Source organism: Mus musculus, chromosome 1 (assembly GCF_000001635.26).
Source record: "Mus musculus strain C57BL/6J chromosome 1, GRCm38.p6 C57BL/6J".
Lineage (NCBI taxonomy): Eukaryota > Metazoa > Chordata > Mammalia > Rodentia > Muridae > Mus > Mus musculus.
The window spans coordinates 15,897,019-15,921,920 of record NC_000067.6 but is presented as its reverse complement, the minus strand read 5'-3'; the positions used below and the strand labels follow the sequence as shown (position 1 = coordinate 15,921,920).

Genomic DNA, 24,902 nt, shown 5'->3' with positions numbered 1-24,902 from the left:
ATCCATCAGAATCTTGCACTGGAGGCCAACTTTTTTATAAAGCAGTCACTCAACAAATGCTTACTGAGTGCCAGGCATAACCCAGGAGCAAGACTTCAAGAACAAGGCAGTGCCTGCCTTGGAAAATGTCCCAGCTCTAGAGAGGACAGTAAGGCTATAGTACAGCCTCATATAACATGGACAGGAAGAAGAAACAATAGTCATAATAGCCCACATTTATTAAATGGTTGCTGAGGGCATGCTGTAGAAGTGATATTGTGCCCAGGCTGGAACTGTGAGGAAAACAAAGAATTTTTATTATGTATGAAAACTAAGTACTTCCCCCACAGTGCCTGACACATCATGGAAGAAATGTAGTGTGGTGTAGACAGGGGGCCAAAGCCAGGCTGGCTGAATGCTGCTTTGTTTAATTGTCTCGTAAGACCCGGAAGGACAGATATTTCCATGCCTCTTCCTCAGCTCACCCTAGAGCTTCCCATTTTCACTCTCACTTAGGCAGAGAAGAGAAGCTGACCAGCCAGAAATCAGTAAGTAATCTGAGCATCTAATGCCCTCCTGTCTTCCCCAGCAAAACACTCTGCACTTGACTTCTCAGTACTACAGCTTCACGTCCATAGAGCTAGGCTCTGAGTTCTGGTTCATCCCTCCAAAGCCTGGAGAGGCATGGGTAGGGTGGCATGGGAGGTAGAGTCATGAAACTGACTCTGAGTTTTTCCTCTCAGAACACAGACTGGGAATGCCTGACTTGTGGCGCTAGCTTAGGAGTAAAATAAGGCATTAGTGAAGTGCAGTCCTAGCATGTGATATCACAAATAGATAGCTATTGTCATTATTCAGACACACTTGCATTTGCAGCTCAATACACAGGCATCCAAGACTTAAAACAGATGAATAAAATGCAATGTGTGTGTGTGTGTGTGTGTGTGTGTGTGTGTGTGTGTGTGTTTGGGAAAGGGGGTAGGGGTAGGGAGGGAAAGGGAGAAAGGGGGGGGGAGGAATTGGGAAGGGATGAAGGGAGGCAGAGGCAGAGGCAGAATGGTGTGCTTGACTCCTCTTACTGCCAATCATATGGTGGGAATTGGTATGATCATTTACTGAACCAGTGTGAACACAAATTATACTGAAGGTTTCCAACACCCCATGTAGATGGCACCCCTCTGTCAAAAGCAAATATCAAAGCAAAAGCATGCTTCTAAGACGTACAGTGCTAAAGCAACGTGTGGGTTTTCATCCAGGATTTTACCAACATAGCTTTCAGGTTTTGTTTGTGTGGTTTTGTTTGTTTGTTTGTTTGTTTGTTTGTTTTGTTTGATGTAAAAGCATGAGGTAGTTTAATGACAGAGCTCCGGGCCAACACGCAGGAGACAGAGGTGTCCCGCAGGAGACAGAGGTGTCGACCACATGGCGGAGCCATAATGGCAGAGCTCCGGGTCGAACCGTATCTCACGTAGGAGACAGTGGATTCGACCCTGAGGCTTGGAAGCTAGGGGTTTTTATAGAAAAGGGGTGGGGCTGGGGAGGAATTGGCGTGGTTTCACATAATTGGCCCATTTAAACATCAGCAGCCTGTTAACATTTAACTTAGGTCAGAAGAGCAGGAGATAGGGAGCTGGCGGGCCAGTCCAGCATGTCATTCTCTTTATCTCTCTTTATCTTTATGGCCCAGTAGCCTCAGGAATGTATTAACCACGGGCCTGCCGGGGCATGTCCTGGCCTGTTCTGCTATGTTCTCATCCCCAGTTTTCAAAGCTCACAAACAACTCTTTGGGCTATTTGACATACATTACATGAATCACAGGTCTCAAGTTTTATTTCCTTTCATTCCCCTCTTCTTCTACTAAGTAATTCTAATCTTAGAATTTTAGAAGTCTATTATCTCTATGTGGAGAATAGAAATCATAAGAACAAGAAGGGATAGTAAACAGAACTAGGCAGGGACCCTTTTGGTGAGGCTTGAGGGTCTGGGCATGATGTAGGTGTATGTTGGTCAGATCTCTGGCTGGAACTGGTGAGATGTCTTTGTGGTACCCGGCTCGTTCGCTGTAGCCAATTGTGACCAGCCTTCTTTCTGCACCACCTGCAAGCCTTTTAACTTAGCATACAGATTATTATTACAACAACATGTAGGTTTAAACACATCATTTAAGACAGTTATGGGCATGGGAGCCCTATAAAGGATCTTAAAAAGAGTAAGGCTGAATCAAAAGGGAGTATTTCTAGTTCTAGAAAGGGCACGGGGAAGGAGCACCAAGTCTGCACCAGTCTCTTTTAGAATTTTATTTATCTTTTCTACCTGTCCTGAGCTTTGGAGCCTGTATGCACAATGTAACTTCTAACCAATCTCCAATATCTTGGCCAGTCCTTGACCTACCTGGGCAACAAAGGCAGGTCCATTACCTTGGGAAGGTTTCTTCTAGGATCTTCTTGGCTATTACATTGGCCATCTCAGTCCTTCAACAGCGAGGCTACTGCCATTCGTGTACCAGCTCGAACTCTCAGGCCAAGGCTGATCTGATCCTTCAGATCATTTCAAGTACCAGTTTCTTCTGCCAGAATGTCAGCGCAGTGATGAGTAGGTGAAGTCTTGAGTAGTAGGGTAGAGATTGAGGACAGCAGGTAGAGCGAAGGTCACTCGTTCAGTCAACAAAAAGCTCTGATAATGTGTCACAGGAGCATTGGTCATCATCCATCAGTTAGGGGGCTTTCAGATAATGCTTTCAAGAGCGTGGGGTGCCACTACAGTTGTTTGCTGTCCCAGAGTGAGCTTATCAGCATCCTTGACAAGTAGATTATGGCAGCAATAGCTTTCAGGCAAAAAAATCACCCGCTGGCAACAGGTTCTAACTTCTTGGATAGGTAAGCCACTGGCCTTTTTTAAAGTCCCAAAGTCTGAGTAAGGACTCTTTTAGCAACCCCTGATCTCTCTTCCACATAAAGAGTGAAAGGCTTGGTTAGGTCAGACAAAGGCTGGCCATCAGTAGGGCCTTTTTCATTTCTCTAAAGGCTTTCTGGTGATCTAGGGTCCACACAAACATTTCCCCTTCCTTGGTTAGGGGGTACAATGGGCAGCTAAGGTTGCCAAACCAGGTACCTAGAGTCTGTAGAAGCCAGCGGTACCCAAGAATTCTCTTACTTGCCTTGGTGTAGTTACAGTCTTTTTTTTTTTTTCCTGGCTTTCTTTAGCCACTGCTTCCCATCTCGAAGGGTGTATCCCAAATAAGTAACTTCAGTCTGACACAGCTGAGCCTTTTTAGCTGAGGCTTGGTCTTCTGTTGCCCAGGTTTCCTGTCTAGATCCTGTCTTTTTCTTTCTCTCCTATCACTGCGGCCAAGATTCTAGTCAAATTTCTTTCTTGTCTACGAACTCTCCTGTTTTCTCTTTCTTCTGCTTCTCGCCTCTCTCTCTCTCTCTCTCTCTCTCTCTCTCTCTCTCTCTCTCTCTCTCTCCCTCTCCCTCTCCCTCTCCCTCTCCCTCCCCCTCCCCCTCCCCCCCCTCTCTCTCTCCTCTCTCTTCTCTCATAATATGCCTTCTCTGCCTCTTACTTACTGTTTCTACTCTAAATATTTCTCATTCGGGGTATCTCTCTCATCTCAGACCTCTCTAATCTCTTTTATCTCTATTTTCACTGTCATCTATCTCTCCTGAGTCTGCTGAAGCTTTGCTCTTCCTTACAGTCTAAGCTCACCTTTTTCTAGACCTCTATACCCATTTGTCAGAGCCTGGTGATTAGACTCATTGGTTCTCTTTACCTGGGACAGAAGTTTTAAGTGGGCAGATGTCTCCCTCGATGGTTAGCAGCTTAGGGCAGGGCCCTCCAAGGGGTCTTTTGGGGTTCCTGGATGTCACGCAGATCTCGCTGGGGCCTCCAAATGAAAGAACCTAGTGGGGAAACCCCCACTCAATTCCCGATTCAGAGTGCACCCAAGAATCATGAACAGATGGCCATCTTGATGTAAAAGCATGAGGTAGTTTAATGACGGAGCTCCGGGCCGACACGTATCTCCCGCAGGAGACAGAGGTGTCGACCACATGGCGGAGCCATAATGGCAGAGCTCTGGGTCGAACCGTATCTCACGAGGAGACAGTGGATTCGGCCTTGTTTGTGTGTTTTAGGTGCATAAATTTAATGTCTTTGTATGTATGCCTTTGTATGTGGTATGTTTTGAAGCTTGCATGCTCAGGTGCATGTATGGAGATCAGTGGACATCTTGGATGGTCTGGGGACTGAACTCAAGTCTTCAGGCTTGGCAGTGAGCACATCTACTCACTGAGCCATCTTGGGTTGTTTGAGGGCCAAATGCTCCTCTAGATAATTTTCACCTTTAGACTTTCTAATCCACAAGTTCTTTTCTTTCTTACAAGGCAGGTCCCTCCTCTGCTCTGTACATTGTGACACTATGACCTTTAGCCCCACCCACTTTCCCTCTCTTTTACTCTGTTCAGAAGGACATACTCTTGACTTCCTTCTTCCTCAGAGTGTCTCTGTTTTATGCTCCCATGATAGCTGAGAGCTCTCACATGGTTTCTGCCTATCGATCCCTATCTATGACTGGTGGTTTGAATATGCTTGGCCCAGGAAGTGGCAATATTAGCAGGTGTGGCCTTGTTGGAGTAGGTGTAGCCTTGTTGGAGGAAATGTGTCACTGTGGGGGTGGGCTTTGAACCTCTGAACCTGTAAGACAGCCCCTATTAAATGTTGTCCTTATAAGAGTTGCTTTGGTCATGGTGACCCTGTCACTTTCCCACAGTGGGGGTTCAAGCCCAGATCTGTGAGGACACCTCTCCTGATTGCCTCACAACCTTTCTTCCCTTGTGTGGCTCTCCATAATTACTCCCACTCACCTTTGCATCATTTAAAAACTTTCATAATGAAACAAAAAGCAATTTTGATAAGCTCGAACAAAGACCTTATTGATTTCTGCTGCCTTTTATTTCTTTTCTTTTTCGTTTAATTGACTTTATTCTTTATTTCAGCAATAAAATAAAATTTTGTCAGCTGGGTGGTGGTGGTTCAAACGTTTAATCCCAGCTCTTGGTAGGCAGAGCTAGATAGATCTCCGAGTTTGGTTCAGCCTGGTCTACAAAGTGAGTTCCAGGACAGCCAGGGCTACACAGAGAAACCCTGTTTAAAAAACAAAATGTTACCTAGAAACAAGCCAAAATATAGGGAAAATAACATAAAATAACTTATTGTAGCTCAGTCAATAACATGGTTGAATTGCTTGTATGAAGGCCTAGATTGATCCATCTCTAATACTGTAAAAACTTAGGCATGGCACATGGCTAATTCCTGCCACATGGAGATGAAGGCAGGAGGATCAGAAGCTCAGGTCATCCTGAACGTATGGTGTAGGAGCAAGTATTTATGGTGTAGAGGTGGCATTTGTTCGAGTGTGTTCAACATGAAGGCCAGCAGAGAACAGTGGGTGTCCAGTGCTCTATTAGTCTCCATCTAAAATCAGGAGCTGGACTGACGGCTGTGAGCCCCACTGATGTCCCCACAGTGCCAGGACTACAAGGGCATGTGGCAGAGCCAAGGTAGAATAATAAGAAAAGAGTAAGGTGGGGGTTGGGGCTGCAGTTAGGTGGTAGGGATCACTGCCTGTCATGCATGGGTTAAATCCAGCAGTTTCAAAATCCATAAACAAATCAATGCAGGGGGGAGTGATTGAAAAAGACACCTTTAGCCATACACCTCCTTCCTCACAAACATGTACACACATACACACACACACACACACCACACATGCCACACACTTTTTGTTTGTTTGTTTTGTTTTTGGCCTTTTGAGACAGGGTCTCTCTGTGCTCTCTGTGCAGTCTTGACTGTCCTGGAACTTGCTTTGTAGACCAGTCTGGCTGGCATCTACCTCACAGAGATACATCTGCTCTGCCTCCCAAGTACTAAGATTAAACCACCACCCAGGTCCACATGCTTTTCAAACGCACACAACTATGAATGGTTTGGTGAACAAATATCACTTTTTAGAGTGATTTGCAAGCAGTTCAGTTAAAAAGTGGGCTAAGGACAGATAGATATTCTTTAAAGAAGGTAGACAAATAGCCAACAAATATGCCACAAGGTACTCAGCATGACTAGTCCTTGGGGAAAGCCAAATCAAAACCACAATAAGATGCCTGGTAATACTCACTAGAGTATCTATAATAATTCAGTAACAGCAAGTTGTTGTCAAGAACAGAAAATGGTGCTGCTAATCCGGAAAGGAACTTTGTAAGTTCCTTAGAATGTTAAATGTGGTATATCTATGCAATGGAATATCACTCAGGAAAGAAAAAGAAAAGAAAATGAACTACTGATACACATGACAATGTGAATAAATGCTAAAAAAATTGCTATAGTGAAGTAAGTCAGTGACTGAACATCGTAAGTCATGTGATTCTCTTTCTATGAAATAGTCAGAAGTAGCAAATCCTTATAGACAGAGGATGGAGTCAGGAGTTGTGGCTTAAAAGTTACAGGCTGGGACCCATGACTCCAGCTATGCAGTCATCAGTGGAAGGAGAGGCCCTTGGTCTTGTGAAGGCTCTATACCCCTGTGCAGAGGAATGTCAGGGCCAGGAAGCAGGAGTGGGTGGGTTGGTAAGCAGGGGGAGTGGGGAGGGGATAGGGGGTTTTCAAGGGGAAAATAGGAAAGAGGATACCATTTGAAATGTAAATAAAGAAAATATCTAATGAAAAAGCTTTTTTTAAAAAAAAGAAAAAGAAATACTGAACAAAGCAGAAAAAAAAAGCTACAGGCTTCTTTCTGTAGAGGGTGTGGGGTGAAAAATGCTTCAGAACTAGACAGGAGTGATGGTTGCACAATATTATGAATGCTCTAAATACCGTCCGGCTTCTATTGTCCTGCGGGAGCCTCGGGTGCTCTGGCCGTGATGATGTGCTCTTCATTTTCTTCGTTATTGCTCCAACTCAGTGGGACCACATTGCACTTGGTCTATCTTTGATGTTAGTTAGATGAATCATTTATATAAAAATAGAAATTTGTATGTTATACTAATTCCATCTACATTAAAGAAAAAATATGAGCTGAATCACACATACTTGCCAATGAGGGTGGTTTTCCAGGACAATTGCTACTTCAGTGAAATAGAAGGCTTATTGTAGGCATTTTCCTAGGTATAGTCATGGGCTGCTTAACAATAGGCACATAGTCTAGAAACTGTTCCTAAGAGACGTTGTTGCACGGGTGCTGTAGAGTATCAGTATCACACGCACTAAGATAGCCAGGGTATTCTAATGGATATGATATCATGAGGTTGCTGTCCTCTATGTGGCCTCTCCTAGACACAAATATCATAATTTGGCACATGATTATTTCAACAGTTTTAAGAAAAACCAAGGAACTGGTTTATTTGGAAACCAAATGAAACTGTAGCAAAGTCTGCTTCTCAAACTCAAACACAGTCTCTGTGTCACCTGGAACAACAAGTGGGGGTCCTCCTGCTGTGGGAACTATCCTAGCTGTGATGCTCAGGCAGGGAGGCAGGCACAGATAAAGCACAGGTCAGAAAAAGCTCACCTAGCAGAAGAGAAGATCCTTCCAGGCAGGGAAGGGGGGGAGAATAAGGCTGACACACTACTGGAGTCTTCCAGCATGTTCTCTGAGGATACATTGCAACAGACTCATCACTTTGATCTGAAAATATAATCAGTGTGGAGAAGAGGAACGCTATAATGGGCTAGAGACGGTAAAGACCTAGCACTTGGGAGGTGCACTGGCTAGTTTTGTGTCAACTTGACACAGCTGGAGTTATCACAGAAAAAGGAGCTTCAGTTGAGGAAATGCCTCCATGAGATCCAACTGTAAGGCATTTTCTCAATTAGTGATCAAGGGGGAAAGGCCCCTTGTGGGTGGGACCATCTCTGGGCTGGTAATCTTGGTTCTATAAGACAGCAGGCTGAGCAAGCCAGGGGAGGCAAGGCAGTAAGGAACATCCCTCCATGGCCTCTACATCAGCTCCTGCTTTCTGACTTGCTTGAGTTCCAGTCCTGACTTCCTTGGTGATAAACAGCAACGTGGAAGTGTAAGCTGAATAAACCCTTTCCTCCTCAACTTGCTTTGTGGTCATGATGTTTGTGCAGGAATAGAAACCCTGACTAAGACAGGAGGGCAGGTCTTTCTGTTCCTCTTGTACTAAACATGCCGTACTTACCATGTCCCTGGGCACAAACAGTCCTATGAAATAGAAATCGCTTCATAGCAATTGTGTAGCAATTCTAAGTGTTCCCTTTTCACTGCCAGCATAGAACTTAGGAGAACGTCACAAGCCCTGTGGCCCCAACCATACAAAGCTTTCAGCTGTCCATTGTCATATTCCATCTCCAGCCACACGTTTCTGTTCAGCTGCCCATGACCACTCTGTTGTCTTCCACCTTTGTTCGCTTGTCCAGTTCTTATCCCTTGTATAGTCCAGATAGTCCAGCAGTGACTTACGATTCTTTTTTCTTTATTCTATGTCCAGATAATGAAACCCCATTGTACTGTGCCTGGCTTTGATGCTGGCTCGCTGGCTTCTTTCCAGGTTAATTATTGAAGAACTTGTCTTATTATTCAATATTAATTACTCTGTGTGGCCTTCAGTGAGGGGAAAAATGGTCCCAGGATGGAATGTGACCTAGAAACATGTCCAAATCCTGAGCTCCCTTCCCAAGAGTGCACAGAGCTTTTTGGTGCTGGGAGGAATAGTGCCACACTTCTTTTGTGAGTATACCCAGAGAATGCCAGGAAGGCATAAATGGAAGATGAAACACGCAAGACATAAGGAGGCAAGGGTTGTAAGAAAGTGGCAACCCTTAGAGCACACCTCTAACCATTGGTAGTATTAATATGGAGCCATATGTGGTCATCTTTCCTCTGTTTATGTGGTCATGTTTCCTCTGTAGTGGTAGAAGTTTCAATTCAGTGTAGTGGTAGAGGTTAGGCAGGCTGCATAGCCACAGCATACTAAGTTTCCTTTTGAACTGAAAATTAACTGCAAATCATGTTTGCTATCACTATTCACCCACCTTCTGCGTTCCCTTTTATTTATTTATTTTTTTTTATTTTTTAAGATAAAATTACCTTAATTCCTTACCTTTAATTCGGACAAGGCAAACCAAGAGACAGAAAATACAAAAGAAGGCACTGTTATTCACAAAGTGAGAAGTCCCATAAAATTACTACACTGAAAGCTATAATACATATGCAGAGGACCTGCTACAGATATATCCAGGCCCTGTCCTTGCTGCTTCAGTTGATGTGAACTCATCTGAGCCTTGCACAATTGATTCAGAAGGCTTTGATCTCTTGCTGTCCTCTATACCCTGTAGCTCTTACAGTGTTTCTGCCTTTCCTCTAGGGGGATTCTCTGAGGTTTGAGGGGAGGGATGTGATGAAGACAACCCATTTAGAGCTATATGTTTTATGCTCTGTCTCTCTGTGAGTGTGTGTGTGTGTGATGTCTGGCTGTGGGTCTCTGAATTTGTTCTTACTTGTTTCAGGAGGAAGTTTCTCTGATGATAGCTGAACAAAACATGGATTTATGAGTATAGCAGAATATCATTAGGAGTTATTTTATCACTAATCTTAAAAAAACATCCAGTAAGATTTGGTTTTGTTCTAGACCCCTGGGCTATCTAGACTTTGGTTATTGGTCACCCAAGCAGTGTTGGATATTGGTTGCATCTTGTGTAGTGAGTCTTAAGATAAATTAATTATTGTCTTGCAGGCAGTACACTATTGTAGGTAAAGGACCTACAAGCCAGCCTATGGCTGGCTTGGTGTTGATATTTCTTGATAGTGTGCAAAGAAAATGTCTAATAAAAAAAAAGTGAAAAAAATAAATATTCTCAACCCAATCCAAAGATCTATTTAGTGGGTATTTAAAGAGGAATGGGATAGGAATATATTAAAGAATCTGTTTGCCATAGTTAAGTCACTGTGTTTCTATAAATGCAGAACACTTAGTATGTACAGTAAAAAAAAAAGAAAGAAATCATGATTAAGGTTACACAGAGTGATTATTTTCAGGTGTTTTGGACATTCATTCATAGTGTGTTCAATGCAGGTTCATGGCAAAACAACCCACATTGAGTCACCAGAAGCAAGGATACAGACGACTTATCACGGAGAAAGTTTCAAGAAACATGTGATGTTCATTTTGAAATAGCTTTTGGTCATTACACAATCAAAAACTTGCTGTGACCAAAGTTTTCAGGATCTCCATATTCAGATTTGAAATTGTTTATGAACTAGAGGCAAAGAACATAGATTATGGGAAACACCTGCCTCTGGTAGAAAAGAAAACAATACAAGCCATGCAAAAATACACTTTATCTCAGTGATAGAAACATAATTATAATCACTTCCAAATCCATGAAGTACGTGAAAAGATAGGCAAGAGTTCATAGACATGTGAGATAAGGAAAAGCGTGTAGAAAACATCACTGACTCCAGGCTGCCTTCCCTTTTAAAACAGTCTCTTCTCTATTCAGAATTCAGGTAGAGATATGAGACGTGGGGCCGGAAAAGATAATGGGACAAGATTAACCTGCAAAATGCAGCCAGGCAGCCAACCAAGCACAAAGAGCAGCTGGGTTGAATGCAGGTACCAGAGATCTTGGGGAGGGGGGGAGGTGGGGGGTAGGGAGTCGGGGGCGGTGACCAGGAAGTGGATTCTGATGCCCCAGAGAGCTCAAGGGCGAGCGGTGACCTGGGCAAGGTTTTCAGGCTCCATATGGTTGTATATTCTTTAATACCATCACTCAGGAAGTAGAGGCCGAGGGATTAAGATTGTGAGGGGCAGCCTAGTTCTAATGACTATGAAAATAAATGTTCTCAGTGCTTACATAAAAAATGAATACATTTACAAAAACTCTATCTCATAACAAAGAGTACAAAAATTTTTTTTTAAGTTTCAGATAATATCATGAGGGTTATTTTGGAATACCTCTTTCCTGCACCTAGATTACTCTAGAGCAGTGGTTCTCGACCTTCCCACTGCTGCAACCCTTTAATCAGTCAGTTCCTCATGTTGTGGTGACCGCCATCCTTAAAATTACTTTTGTTGCTACTTCAGAATTATCATTTTTCTTCTGTCATGAGTTGTAATGTAAATCTCTGTGTTTTCCAGATGATTTTAGGTGACCCCTGTGAAAGGACTGTGCCACTCCCACAGAGGTCGCGACCCACAGGTTGAGAACCACCACTCTAGCCCCTCTCAGGCCTGGGGTCCCTTAAGAAGTATTTCCCCCCATTTCACTCACACTGCCAACCTGGGATAACCTGAGGAAAAGGACCACAGTTTTCATGGGAAAAAACATAAGCAGCTCATGGAAGTCAGAGCTTGACTAATTACAAACAAAACAGTTCAACTTTCCATTCTCTTAGTGTCTCCACAAGTGCAGTCAAGTTGCTTATCCCAAGCTTTTGGATTCCTCAAGACTTTTCAAATGGTGAGTATATAGGCTAATCTTAAACAAAGTCTCTGGGTCTGTACTAGTCTACTGGAAGGTTCTGTCTCCCAGAGTGGAGTAGATTTCACTTAGAAAAGTACCTTTGCCAGTTGTGTCCACCATCAAATGGGGCAAGGGCTCTCTAATTCAAGGACCATCAAAATACTTATTCCAAAATCTCATGAAAAAGTTTGTACTCTTCACACTTAATTTTTTTCACTTTGTATCACTGATGTACTGTGATGGAATTTCTATCATATGGTAAACACGGGCCCTTGACACCATGATATTGCTCTTAAATTGATGCATTTAACCACAGACAGCATGGTTATTTTGTATCCACTGTCAACAACTAGTTGGTTGCCAACTTGCCAACTAGCCGTTGAAGAATGAGTATGAATATCTTTCCTAAGGGTGAGAAAGCCTTCCTTTGTCTCTCAGACCTGAATTTCTATTTCCCTTCTCCCATAGAATTTTATCCCATTATCTTGTTGTGCTCACAAGTTTCTACCAACCACTCAAACATAATCGTCCATAACAAACATACCAGTGTAAAAGTAAACATTTTAGCTTCCTAGTTTTCTGAGACTACTAAGTATTTGGTTCTGGAGTGAGTTCTCAAATTCTCTTCAATCAAAGAGATGGGCATAATTTAAACTTCTGACAATTGTTGGAGATGAAATATGAAATTTTATGGGAATTCTGATTTGGGAGCCCCGTGGTTGGGCTGACACTAGGAAGGCAGAGCCCAGGAGGGGAGCCTAGCTGGAAAGAGACCCAGACACTGGCCAAACAGCTGCATTTCAATTGTCTCCTAGTTCTTCCAAAGGTCAAGGGTCCTTAGATTCTTTTATCTCTGTTTCTTGTCTTGTAAACTGTAGTTAATGTATCCATGTCCTCTTTCCTTTGGAGGGTTGTGGGTTGTACCAAGTTTCATCCACAGTAATGTGAGTGAGGAGGGTGAGATTAGCTCAGTGCTTGCTAAGCATACACAAAAACCCCAGGTACAATAAAACAGTTTAACAATGATCTGTGGGCATTGAAAAGGAATGCAATTGCTAATTACTGTCCTGATAGGAGGAGATGCAAATGTGTCTTGTATAGTATCATTTGTATACTTAATATGTATCCCAACTATTAAAGTAAAACAAATTCATTTTAAAAACAAAAAACAAAAATGTTAAGGCCCTTAGAGATCTTTGAAGTCATCTTTAAGGTGAAATGAAAAGATTCTTAATAAACTTAAAAGACCTGACCATGACTTCATGGGGAAGATAATTCTAGGTAAGATCCCAGCTAAGGACCACAACCCAGGAAGTACCGTCACTTAGGGGTGAGTTTGTGAATCACAGATTCTCAGCCTATTTTATACACAGGGCAGCTCCTGGCCTTAATGAGTTTTTCTTTCTGGAACTTTGGAGGGCATGTACTGAGGTGTGTGTTTGTGTGTGCATATCTAGAGTGTAAACAGATACAAGGAAGTAGCAAGGATGGGAGGAGGGAAAGAAAACAGGACAAGGAAGCATGTTTGAAGTCTCCACATCTTGACTCCATCAGTCCAATCCCCCAGGGACCAACACACTGAGCACGCTTGTTTGCAATGAGTTTGGGTGGCTCTCTGCCAAATGTGGAGGTGTGGCAGCTCTCCCCCACAGCCGCACCTCAGCCCAGCTTTGAAGCTGACCTGAACAATTGTCTCATTGAGTGTAAACTTGAAACAGGAACAAAGTCTTTTACTATTGACTAAATCATTTGTGAGCACAGGCTTTCTGTATACAGATGGCTTCCCTCTGTTCTCCCTTCTTGGTGGTACAGACATGCATATAGACACATATATGCACACACACACACACACACACACACACACACACACACACACACACCAGCTTTGAAACCATCTCTATGCAGAGAAGGTCAGAAAAACCAGTTCTGACTCCAGCTCACTGCAGGGACTCGAAGTGATGGGGTGATTAAAAAATAATACTTCAAAAAAATAATAATAATTCTACCCCTTCCCCTTCTTCTTTTTTCCTTTCCTTGTTTCTTTTTCCTTCTTTCTTAGAAAAACAATTATTTCCTCCTCTTCCTCTTTCTCCTCCTCCTTCTCTTCCTCTTTTTCCTCTAAGGATAAACTCGAACTTGCTATCTATCCAAATATGACTTGATACTCTTGCCTTTACGTCTGAAGTGCAGGGGTGACAGGCAGCCTGTGACGTGAGTCTGTGCTTATGCCAGGGATGGAACCGCGGGGGTCATGCACACTACAGAAGCATTTTGCCAATGGTGCTCCAGCATTGATCCTCTGACTGCTTATAGCACCAATGCAGTAGGGCAATGTTCATTATAAAAGAGTAAGAAAAACATATAAGCAAAACCTCAACAAATCAAATAAAAGTGCATGAGCCATCTCATCCTAATTAACTTTAGTTAACATTTTGGTGATCCAGAACTCCCATGTATCCGTCTCTCTGTCATCTCACTTTTGTGTGTGTGTGTATATGTGTGTGTGTGTGTGTGTGTGTGTGTGTGTGTGTGCGTGTGAGAGTCTGTGTGAGTGTCTGTGTATGTGTGTGTGTGTCTGCATGTGTGTGAGTGTGTGTGTGTCTGTGTGTGTCTGCATGTGTGTGTGTGCATGTGAGTGTGTCTGCATGTATGTGTCTGTGCATGTGAATATATCTGTGTGTGTATGTATGTATGTGTGTGTGTGTGCGTGTGTGTGTGTGCGTGTGTGTGTGTGTGTGTGTGTGTGTGTGTGTGTGTGATGACTCTCACTTCCCCTAACTTGATTCAATTCTAAATTCTAAATAGAATCTTCCACCACTGGCCATATTTTGGTTTTGTTTACAAGCAGCTAATTCGGGCCATGCAATACAACGCAGTTTTCAGGCCAGCTTGTGTCTCAGAAGGTGACATGGAATTAAAAGTCTGTGAGTCCTCTGTATGTGGTGCTATCATCTGCTGTCTGCGCATGCTTGTCTTCTTCCCTCCTCCCTTTACTCAGCCCCCACATTTCCAATGGGAAGACTGCAGAGGCGCTGTATCTGCGCATGCGCATTGTGCCAACGCAGAGTGGACACAAGAGCATGAGGTCTAGCCTTCCTTCGATCCTTCTGTGAGAGAGGAGTGTTGATAGACGGATGGGATGAGGTGGGAGGGGGTGCAAAAGAAAGAGATAAGGAAAGATTCTGAGCTGTGTGCACACAGTCTAACTTTATGGATCCAAGTAGCAAGGCTGACGAACCACCTCAACTCAGGGCACATGTTAAGTATGCCCACATGGAAAGAGGGAGAAGAAAAGACCATCATAAAAATCAAATGTTATTGGAAGTAATGGGGCCTGAAGTAAGGCTTAGTAATTTGGGGCAGTTGAGAGCATAGCGTCTTCTTCTCTGACTCTTTGATTTTTCAGTTCTTCTGTTCCCCAAGACACATAATAGAAGCTCTTTCTCGGCAACCGTCCCTAGAAGCTCTAATGTCACAACAGCCCTATTCTGGTCTCCACCACCTCTGAGAATTTCTAGCTTATTTCAAGATTTGCATAATGGCTCCCAGTGAGCTAGCTTGGGCATGGAAAAATTATAGGCTCCTTTAAAAAGGAGTTTCAACCCTGGCAATTCAGCCATAATATCTGGAGGGAAAGATGGAAGAAGGGAGGGAAGAAGGGAGAAAGAGAGAGTGAGGAAGGGAGAGAGAGAGACAGAGACAGAGGAAGAGGGCGCAGGTAAGAATATCCAGTGTATTTCTATACCTCTGTCTATTGAGACTGTCACAGCTGACTGGTTGCCCCAGGACACTGAGCACTGGGTGAGTTGTCTTTAACTTAGGGCTGTGATCAGGGCACACCTTGAACACATATTTATTACATGCTTCCTTCAATCCATCCTTTGTCACTAGAGAGCTTTAAAAAAATGGATTGTTCAATGCATCTTTAAACCGTTCAGTTTGTTCCTTAAGATTAAATCTTTCGCATTGTTCATGTGGACGGGGTGGGGAGGCTGTGAGCAGTGGAACTCAAATAAGAAACACCAAAAGCACAGCTGAGTACTGGGGACCCTGGATTCTGCTTTGTCAGTCACATCTGGTCGGTGGCCTCAGCTTCTGAACTCTTAACCATGTTTGGTAGAGATGCGCTCTGTCTCACTCTGCTTTAACATTCGCAGACTCCTTGGTTCCTCATTGTGATGCTGGGGTCAAAAATTCATTCCATGTGAGGGATTCGGTTAGGGCAACATGGGTCATAGATTTTATGTTATCGTGATTTCTGTAATAAAATAGCTGAAGTAATTAAGTTACAAATAGAAAAGGTTTCCATTGCCTCTTAGTGGTTCCAGTCTACGATGAGGAAGGCCCATGGCTTTTAGGCCCCTTGTAGATGGGGAATGCTAGGTGGCACTGGCTGTGAGCATGTGATGGAGAAAACTCCTTCTCTGTGAACAGGAAACAAATGAGGAAGAGATCAGAGTCCCCCATCTCCTTCAAGCATGCCTTTAACAACCGAGGACTGTACATAAAGGCACATAATGCCCCGTTTCTAGATCTAACCACCATCGTGTAGTGGTACCCTGGGCACATATCCCTTTAGGAGACATTCAGAACTGTAATAAATAGGGGCTGGAGAGAAGGTTCAGCCATTAAGAGCACTTACTAGTCTAGCAGAGGACCCATGTTCCATTCCTAATATTTACACAGTGGCTTCCAACTGTCAATAACTATAGTTCCAAGGTCTGATACCTGTGTTCATATAAAAGGGTCTTATACAACACATGTGGTCCATATACATACACACAGGCACCCTCCACCAGGAACTATAGTAAATAAACTTACCTGCTAGTAAGTGTTAAGTACAATGGAGAAATCAGTAGCTGTAGCGGCCTCTGTGCATCAAGTCATGACTGAATTCTAACCTGTAAACAAACAACCAACCCCACACTGACATGCCCTCCGGCTTTTCACAATAATCAAATGGTGTAAGTAGCACTTGGGATTCTGAGATACTTCCTGCCCCTTTTTTTCCCAAAGAATAATTTCAAAGCCTCCTTTTGAATCTATTATATTTTTAGCTTTTTGAGTGAGAGGCAAGTGCTAACATAAATCAGCTTGGAACAAACCTCAGGATTGGTGCAAGTAGAGATGGCACAAGGCTGACCTCCCAGAGGAAACTAAACATTTCCATGGCTGGCTGTCCATCTTGCAGTTCACAACAGTCACTGGCAGGGTGGAAGAAACAGTGTGTCACCATTCACTGTCTCCATGGTTACAATGGATCCTGTAAACGGATGAAGAAGCTCGAGTTGCAGGTTTAGACGTATTTTGTTCACTTGCCCCAAACAATGTGTATGCTCCTGAGGTCAAAGGTGGCATCTATCAGTTTAACATGCCAGGGTTTTCAACAAACTCAAACTCATCCACAGAAGCAGACTGAAGCTTGTGGCTAGATGGAGAACTGTTTGTGCTAGCTAATTTTGCTGTCAACTTGACAAAAGTCAAGAGTTTTCTGAGTGGGGAACCTTGATTAAGAAAATGCCCCCATAAGATCCAATGATAGGCAAACTTGTAGGGCATTTTCTTATATTTTTGGTTGTAGGCATAAACTTTAACAGCTGAGCCATCTCTGCAGTTCATAGAGCATTTTCTTAATTGGTGATTGGTGTGGAAGGGCCTAGCCCATTGTGTATGGTAGGAGAATGGATTTCATGAACTAGCATGGCTTGAACCAGCCACAGGTAGTTATGATATCATAAGGTTAGAATAATTGGGATAAAGCTTTTATCATTATCAATTGGCTCTAAAATTATTGTATCTTGTAAATTGTGATTCCTATTGATACATAAATCTGACTGGTTAACTATAAGCTTTAAGAGTTTTGATTTTACCAGTTTACTAGGTATTGTGATATCTAACTGTGTGGTTGGTAGTTCAATTTACTGGAATGTGGAACAATGCCGATGGGACCCTGCCAGGGCATAGTGATGTGGCCCTCCGGTGTCACTAGAGCAGGAACGTGCCGGCTCATTTTTTTAATATTTCCTGCAACAGAATCCCTCAGCTGAAGAATGAGAAAGAAAGCTGAGCAAACCAAGGGGAACCAGCCAGTAAGGTGCACCCTTCCATGGTCTCAGCTCCTGCTTCCAGTTCTTGCCCTGTTTGACTTCCTGTCCTGACTTCCCTCATTGATTATGACCTGAGAGCTGTAAGCTGAAATAAACCCTTTCTTCTCCAATTTGCTGTTGTTGTCATAGAGTTTAATCACAGTAATGGAAATCCTACCTAAAACACTGCTCAAAAGTTCTTTCATCTGATATCACACTTACTTGCCCTACCTTCCTTCTGGCTCGCTTCAAGCATGCCAGGAAGCCCTTCTTTTCTGCTGGGTAGTTCCTTTCTCTTTAATTGTTCAACCCAGTAGGATGCTGGATCTCTCTAACTGCCTGCTCTTTATTAGCAGGGTTGCTAACTTCTGACTGATGCACATCAGTCAGATACACATCTGATGTGATGCTATCCTGTTTCCAGGATATTAGTTACATCTGGCTCCACTGCCAGATTCTATGTCTCCATTGAGATGTCATGACTTTCTTATGTCTTTATTTCCAACATTTACCTCAATGTTGACTACGCCTCAGAGAAACGATTTCATGCATAGCTGTTGGGGAAGGTGGTATGCAGAGGGATGGGTCAATAGCAACCATTTCATAAGGACTTCTATTCTGCTGTATTTTATAGCAGTAAAAATGCTACATGCTGTCAATGCCAATGTATCAGAACCCAACACTATCTGAATGCTCGTGACTGAAACAGCAAGATGCTGTTTGGGAAATATTTATCCTACTGTTGCTTGAAAAAAAGAGAAAAATCTGGTTTAAACAGGAGAGAATAAGGATGGACTACCATGGGTCAAGAGACTTGCCACTAGTCCTGGCAACCCGAGTTTGATTTGTAAGACTCTCATATGGTAGAAGAGACAACTGACTCTTACAAGTTGTCCTCTGACCTCTACATGTGGTATGCCCTATTGCCCTTACACAAGAGCACGCACAGTGCCTACACAGAAATAAATATATAAATAAAATAAAATTTTAAAATAGAATCCCATCTCTGAAGTGATTTTAGGGGTTGCCCACAACTCTATCCATGTGTGGTTGAATTTCAAAGCACATGGCCATCTTGCCTCTTCTTCTATGTTCCTACCCTAGATTAGACCCCGACACAAGTAGGTAGAAGAAGCCAAAGCATAATGAGTAAATCTCAGTACATGTGCAATTTGGAAGAAAGGTGAAATGAAATTTTTTAGGTGGAATTGCATTTCCCCCTAATTTATATATTAATGTCTAATTCCCAGCATTTCCTCAGGTGGTCTTATTTGGAAAAATGAGGTCATTTGAGAGGGCCATAATCTAAGAGAATAATTACCCCAATAAAAAGGGAAATTTGGCCTAGTTATAAATATAGAAAACAAACAAATGAACAAACAAGAAAACAAAGCAAAAAAAAAACCAAAAACCAAAACCCAAATCACTTGAATATGATAGACGTCATCTATAACCAAGGAGCAAGGCCTGGACTAGATCCTTCCCTGAGAGCTATGGGAGGGATCCAGCCCACCCATCTCTTGCTCTCAGACTAGCAGTCTCCAGACCAGAGGCAATGCCATCTGAGTCGTCTGGTTTGTGGCGCTTTGTCACAGAGGCCCCAGAAAATTAAAATAAGAAGAAAGAAAGGTCTGTGTACACGTGAAATCAGGACCTTCTGAGATGAAGATCATGAGTTGTGTAGATGAATCTGGCAAACATTTAGTTTTGATTTAGTTCCCGGCACCGGCCAGCAGGTGGGGCTGTTGGTTGGAACAGTTTTCTGGGGAAGAAGGGCAAGAAAGTCTGGCTGGACCTTTCCAACCTGTTCCACTCAGGTGAAAGAACCGAGTAGCCAGGATGTAGGAACTGAGTAGCATTCAGACTGTCGCTAAGGTGTGGTTTAGTATCCCGTTGTGATGTTTGGAAGGCTGGAAAAGCAGGGGCACTGTCTCCTATGATTCTAAGCCATGCTTTAGGGTTCAATGATATGCCGACACAGAATTTAAACCTTTGACATTTTCTGCTAAAATGCAAAACAATAAAGGTTTGTGGCCAGATGTGCTGTTCTGTTTACATAGCATCTTAGATAACATTGGGAAATGGTGTTTCTGCCTTGGCACGGTGGCAGGTGCCTGTGATATCAGCACTCAGAGGAGTGGGGGTATGTGGGGGGGGGGGGGTGGAGAGTACGTTCCTGAGCCTGCTTGGGCTACATAGAAAATGTCTGCATAAAATTTTTTCTTTCTTTGAAAGGGTGATCCTTTTAAGCTTACTAAAAGGAGATACACTACATTTTCTAAGCCAAGGTATGTACAAAGTTTGAATTTAAATCTCTGAAGGCTGGAGAAATGACTCCATGGCAAAAGAATTTGCAGTTCAAGTGTGAGAACTGAACTTGAATCCTCAGGACCCACATAATGCTGGACACTGTTGCACACAGTGTTCCTTCCGCAAGAAGAGAGATGGAGGCAGAAGAGCTCTGAGGCTTGAGGGGTAGTAAGCCTACCACACTCAGTACAGAACAACCCAAGCCCATCCTGAACAAGGTAAAAAGTAAGGACTGATGGCAAGGGATGTCCTCTGACCTCCTGTAACATTTGTGACCTGCGCGTGAACACACACACACACACACACACACACACACACACACACACACAGAGACACGCACGCATGCACACATGCACACAATTGAGCACCATACCACAACAAACACACATACACATTTTAAGAAGGTTTTTTTTGTTTGTTTGTTTGCTTTTTTCCGACACAGGGTTTCTCTGTATAGCCCTGGCTGTCCTGGAACTCACTTTGTAGCCCAGGCTGGCCTCGAACTCAGAAATCTGCCTGCCTCTGCCTCCCGAGTGCTGGGATTAAAGGCGTGTGCCACCACACCCGGCAAAGAAGTTTTTTGAAGTTATCTAAGTAAGGAAACACACACCTATAACAGGAAGATTTGTGCATTGGAGGACAGAGTTATATAGCAAGATCCTGCCTCAATCATTCAATCTTTCCATCTCCAAGGTATGCTCCTATTTGTCATAGGTTATAAACATCCAAATGTGAACAGATTTCATATGATGACACTCTAACAATGACAAGACAATAGTGCTTATAAAGCACTGTTGCAGATCCTCACAAAATCTGTTTGTTTGTTTTTAGTTTTTGTTCTTGTTTTGAAATAAATTTTGTTGTCCCTACGTTACAATGTAGAAAACTGAGACTTGCAATGTTTGCTAAATGCCCCAGCTCACATCCTGAGTGCACAAGAGAGTCAACTTCAGAACCTCTCCCACCCTCCAGTTCAATCTTTATCATTTAATATTTTGGAACTTAAAAAACGGTCTGTAGAACAGAAGGTTTCCCACCCTTGGCCTTGCCTTATTAATCATGCAATGCTTGTGAGAGTTTATGTTTTATAGATATATTTATTTTATGTGTATGAATGTTTTGCCTGTGTGCATGTATGTGAGCCCAGTACTATGTACTATGAACAGGCCCAGTGCCTATGGGGGTCAGAAGAGGGATCTCCTGGAACTGGAGCTATGGATGGTTGTGAATCACAGAGTGGGTGATGGGAAGAGCTCCTAATCTCTGAGCTATTTCTCCAGTCCCATTGATTGATTGATTGATTGATTGATTGATTGAGATAGGGTTTCCCTATGTAGCTCCAGCTAGCTATGCCTCACTATGTAAACCAGGCTGTCCTGGAACTGTGAGATCTTCCTGCCTCTGCCTCACCAGTGCTGAGAACAAAGGTATGCATCACCATGTCCTGCTGGACTTTGAATTTTAATACATAGTAAGTCATTAATTATACAATTAATTTTGTGAGCAGAAAAACTTTTATGATGACACAGAACTAACTTGAGTGTCTCTAATCTGGACAAGCTTTTTATCATCAAATTATAAGCCCCTCAGCTATGAAGAATACATGTGTTCTTAGCATGTATGAAGTGCTACTTCATAATAGCACTGTGCATTCTTCATAGCTTCAACAGCTCCAGATATGATACATTAAGAGCTAGGGAAGAACCTTGGGGTCAAATAGGCCTTTACAAATAGGAACTCTGTTATTCCTAGAACATGAGAATCTTCAGAGGCTTAGCATGCAAAGAACACGTTTTCCCTCAAGCAAATGTCTAGGTTCAAGGTCACAGCTATGGACTGCATCCACACCCATGCAGGGCTGCCTGCCTGGTCAGGGAGTGTCTTCACTTCCCACTTGCATGTTTGAAATAAATGGAGTAAGAATATTCCTCTCCCCGAAGGGGCACATTTCTCTGGCTAATGCAACTCCCCTCTTAGTGCCCTTTGCTGACACAGAGTTTGCGTGTAGGAAGAAAGAACAATTTGCTATAAAGATTCCTGTGTGGATCAGAGGCTTTTTTTTTACCGTAAAAGGAACAAAATTACACATCTTCTTTAATGTCAACCAGATGATTTTTCTCCTTTGCATTTTTCAGCTTTTGCTTATAATTGCAAAGAATTTCCAAGCAGCACAGGAGAAATCTTGGCACTGCCTGCAGTTTTGCCATCACCAACAATGTTTGCTGGCATGAGTATTCTGGCTGCACCTTTTTAAGCTTCAGAATTCCATTTTATATAAACCACACATGGATGAAGGCACTGTAGTGTGCCAGCTGTGCTATGCATATTAGTTCACAGAGTTTTAGAGCTGGATGCATAGACGGGGAGTCAACCAGACTTTTTCTGAAAGGATGAGGCAATGTAAGCTGGTTTGTGGGTCTTAAAGTTTTCATTTGATGCAGTGACTCCAATCTGCCCTTATAGTGTGAGAGAACGGTAGATGATGCTGACACATGCTATGGTTTGTATGTGTCCCCAAGAATTTCAATGAAGTATTTATTAACTAGTTTGACCTTTGGGAAGACTCCAATGATGAAGACTCTTCATAGATTAATGAATCAATGGGGTACCACAAAATGGCTTTGTTATAAAATGAACTGTCTCACTTGCTCTTCTCCAGGTTACCGTGCAGCTGCGCAGAAGGTGGCGCCTTTCCCTTGGACTTCTCAGTCCTGTGAGCCAAGTAAACATGTACTCTGAATAAACCACCCAGTCCGCATTTCATATCTAGTAAATGGCGGCCAGCTAAGATGGCATAGTGTGTTTCAATAAAACATGATTCTGGGCTCATGGGGGGCCTGCACACAGGTCATGGTGTCTGCTGCTGCTAGAAGCTCCTCACAGCAGAGGTGTCTGCTCGGCCTGGCAACCACAGTGAAAGCACCATGTAGCCATACCTACTGAGCATCTTGTGGGAAGACAAGCCCACTAGCACCTGGCTGCTGTGTTTCCTGGGCATGGGTTCTATTGGTTTGGAGTCGTACTGGTTCATTTTCCAGACTGGTACACACTGTTGCTCTTTGGCACTGGAGCTATTTTGCTTTTTGGATCAGGATTAACTATTAATGACATATGGTGTAGTAGGATAAAAAGGCTACCAGAACAACAAATTATCTGGTTGCTACTGGAAACATTTCTACTCTCGTATTCTTTATTGTTCTCAGGAAACACTGTGTGAGCCTCTGTGTGACCTGGACAGTAAAACTGTAGCACAGTCCTTACTTCTTGTCACCTCATACTCCATGAGAAAAATTCTCCACGAGTCTAAGGTACGGGGCTAATTTGGGTGGTGAGGGGAGGTACGTGGTCTCTGTGGGAACATGCATGTGGAGGAAGGGGTTGGCATCAGGCATCTTTCTCCACCCAGCTCCACCTTATTTTTAAGATGGGGCCTCTTGTTGAATCTGGGGCTTACCAGTTAGACTAGACTGAGCAGTCAGTAAGCTCTGCTGATCTGCCCTATCTCTTCTCCATCCCCAGGACTGGGATCATGTGTGTGTACCACTATGTTTGGCCTTTTGGCAGGTGTTTGGGGACCAAACTGAAGTCCTTATGCTAGCATGGCAAGCACTTTATGACTGAGCCAAATTGGGGTTGACTTAACTGGCGACACAATGGTCAGTTTCTGTGTCTTTCTCTTGTGTTTCTGGAGTTGTGTGGACATTGGTGTATGAATCTATTTATGATCATTAGAATAACACCTAGGATGTTTTAAATGTATCGCTACTGCTATTCAGAGAAAACACTAAGCAAGGGTCCTGTGGCTTCAGTGATGCCTTCCTGGGGCACAGAACCTGTGAGAGTGAACAGTGGTCAGACTCCCTACCCTGGAGCTCCAGCTACCGGGGAGAGGGAGGAAGCCTTCGGACCTACTGTCGATACCTATAGTCCTCAGAAACTTGCTTTCAATTGAAATATTGGAAGAATCACTCCTAAAGTGACTGCCCTCTGGGATTTGTGGAAAGCAACAGGTAGAGATGGAACGAACAACAGCGACTTCAATAGGACAGAAAAAGCGAAATAAACCCAATGCAGTAACACAGGCCTATAATTCCAGGGCTCAGGAATCGGAGACAGGGAGATAATAAGTTCCAGACCCACCTAAGCTATATAGTGATATAGTCTATCAATTAAAAACAAAAGGAAGCAAACAAACAAGGCCCTCCCCACAAAACCCTATGAGGGCTGGGAGCCAGCTAGATTGGCTCACTGGGTAAGGATACTTGCCATCGAGCCTGGCAGCTTGAGTGTGCTCCTCGGATCTTCATGGTAGAAGAGGAGAAGCTCCTCATGAGGCTTGTCTTACTCCCTCCATGCATGAGCCATGAGGCTCCTGCCCACACTGGACAAAAACACACAGAAGATAAACATATAAGAAAAGATCTCAGGGATAGAGAGCGATGTCCTGGGTCTGAAGCCCAGTAATTGAAAAATATCTCCAATTGAACTGTACCTGGATGCTTGCTTCAGCAGCACATGTATTCACATCAAAATGAGGCAGATCGATTTGGCTCTGTGCAGGGTGATGTGCGAATCCACGAAGCGTTTGTACTTTCATGGTGCTGAAGAAAGTTGGTACCTGTTGCGGTAAAATCTCCAACCCAAATATGCCCCGGCAATAAAAACACAACTCAATTAATATGAATACATGCTGTGCACCTAGATTGGGCAGATCTACCACTACACGGCCATCTTCCCCATCTAAGAGACCCCTAATAACTTGCGGTTTCTCCAGGCCACGTGCTTCTGCTCCACTTTCCTTCCACCTCCTCCTCTGTTCTCTGTTGTCCTCTCTCCCTTTCTCTCCCAAAACCTTCAACTCCACCTCCCCCTCTTTCTCCACCCAATTACCTGCTCTAGCCTTTATTTTATACATTAGGGTGGGAAGCAGGTTTACAGGAAATCACCTGCATGCTGACTCATCCCTTGTTCGCTGCCCCTCACAGGAGAATGGAATTAACATCAAATATAATTAGCCCCAGGGCTATGTGCAACAGTGCCCATGTGCA

General features: G+C 43.3%; 1 long non-coding RNA gene across 1 annotated transcript; it reads right to left on the bottom strand.

Moving 5' to 3' along the window:
* Positions 1-14,156: 14,156 nt before the first annotated feature.
* On the bottom strand, positions 14,157-16,716 carry Gm31523. The gene is made up of 3 exons (XR_001779753.1): positions 16,564-16,716; positions 16,280-16,359; positions 14,157-15,882 (listed from the first exon to the last, which is right to left on the bottom strand). It is a non-coding gene; the product is annotated as a predicted gene, 31523 (long non-coding RNA).
* Between the last annotated feature and the right edge of the window lie 8,186 nt (positions 16,717-24,902).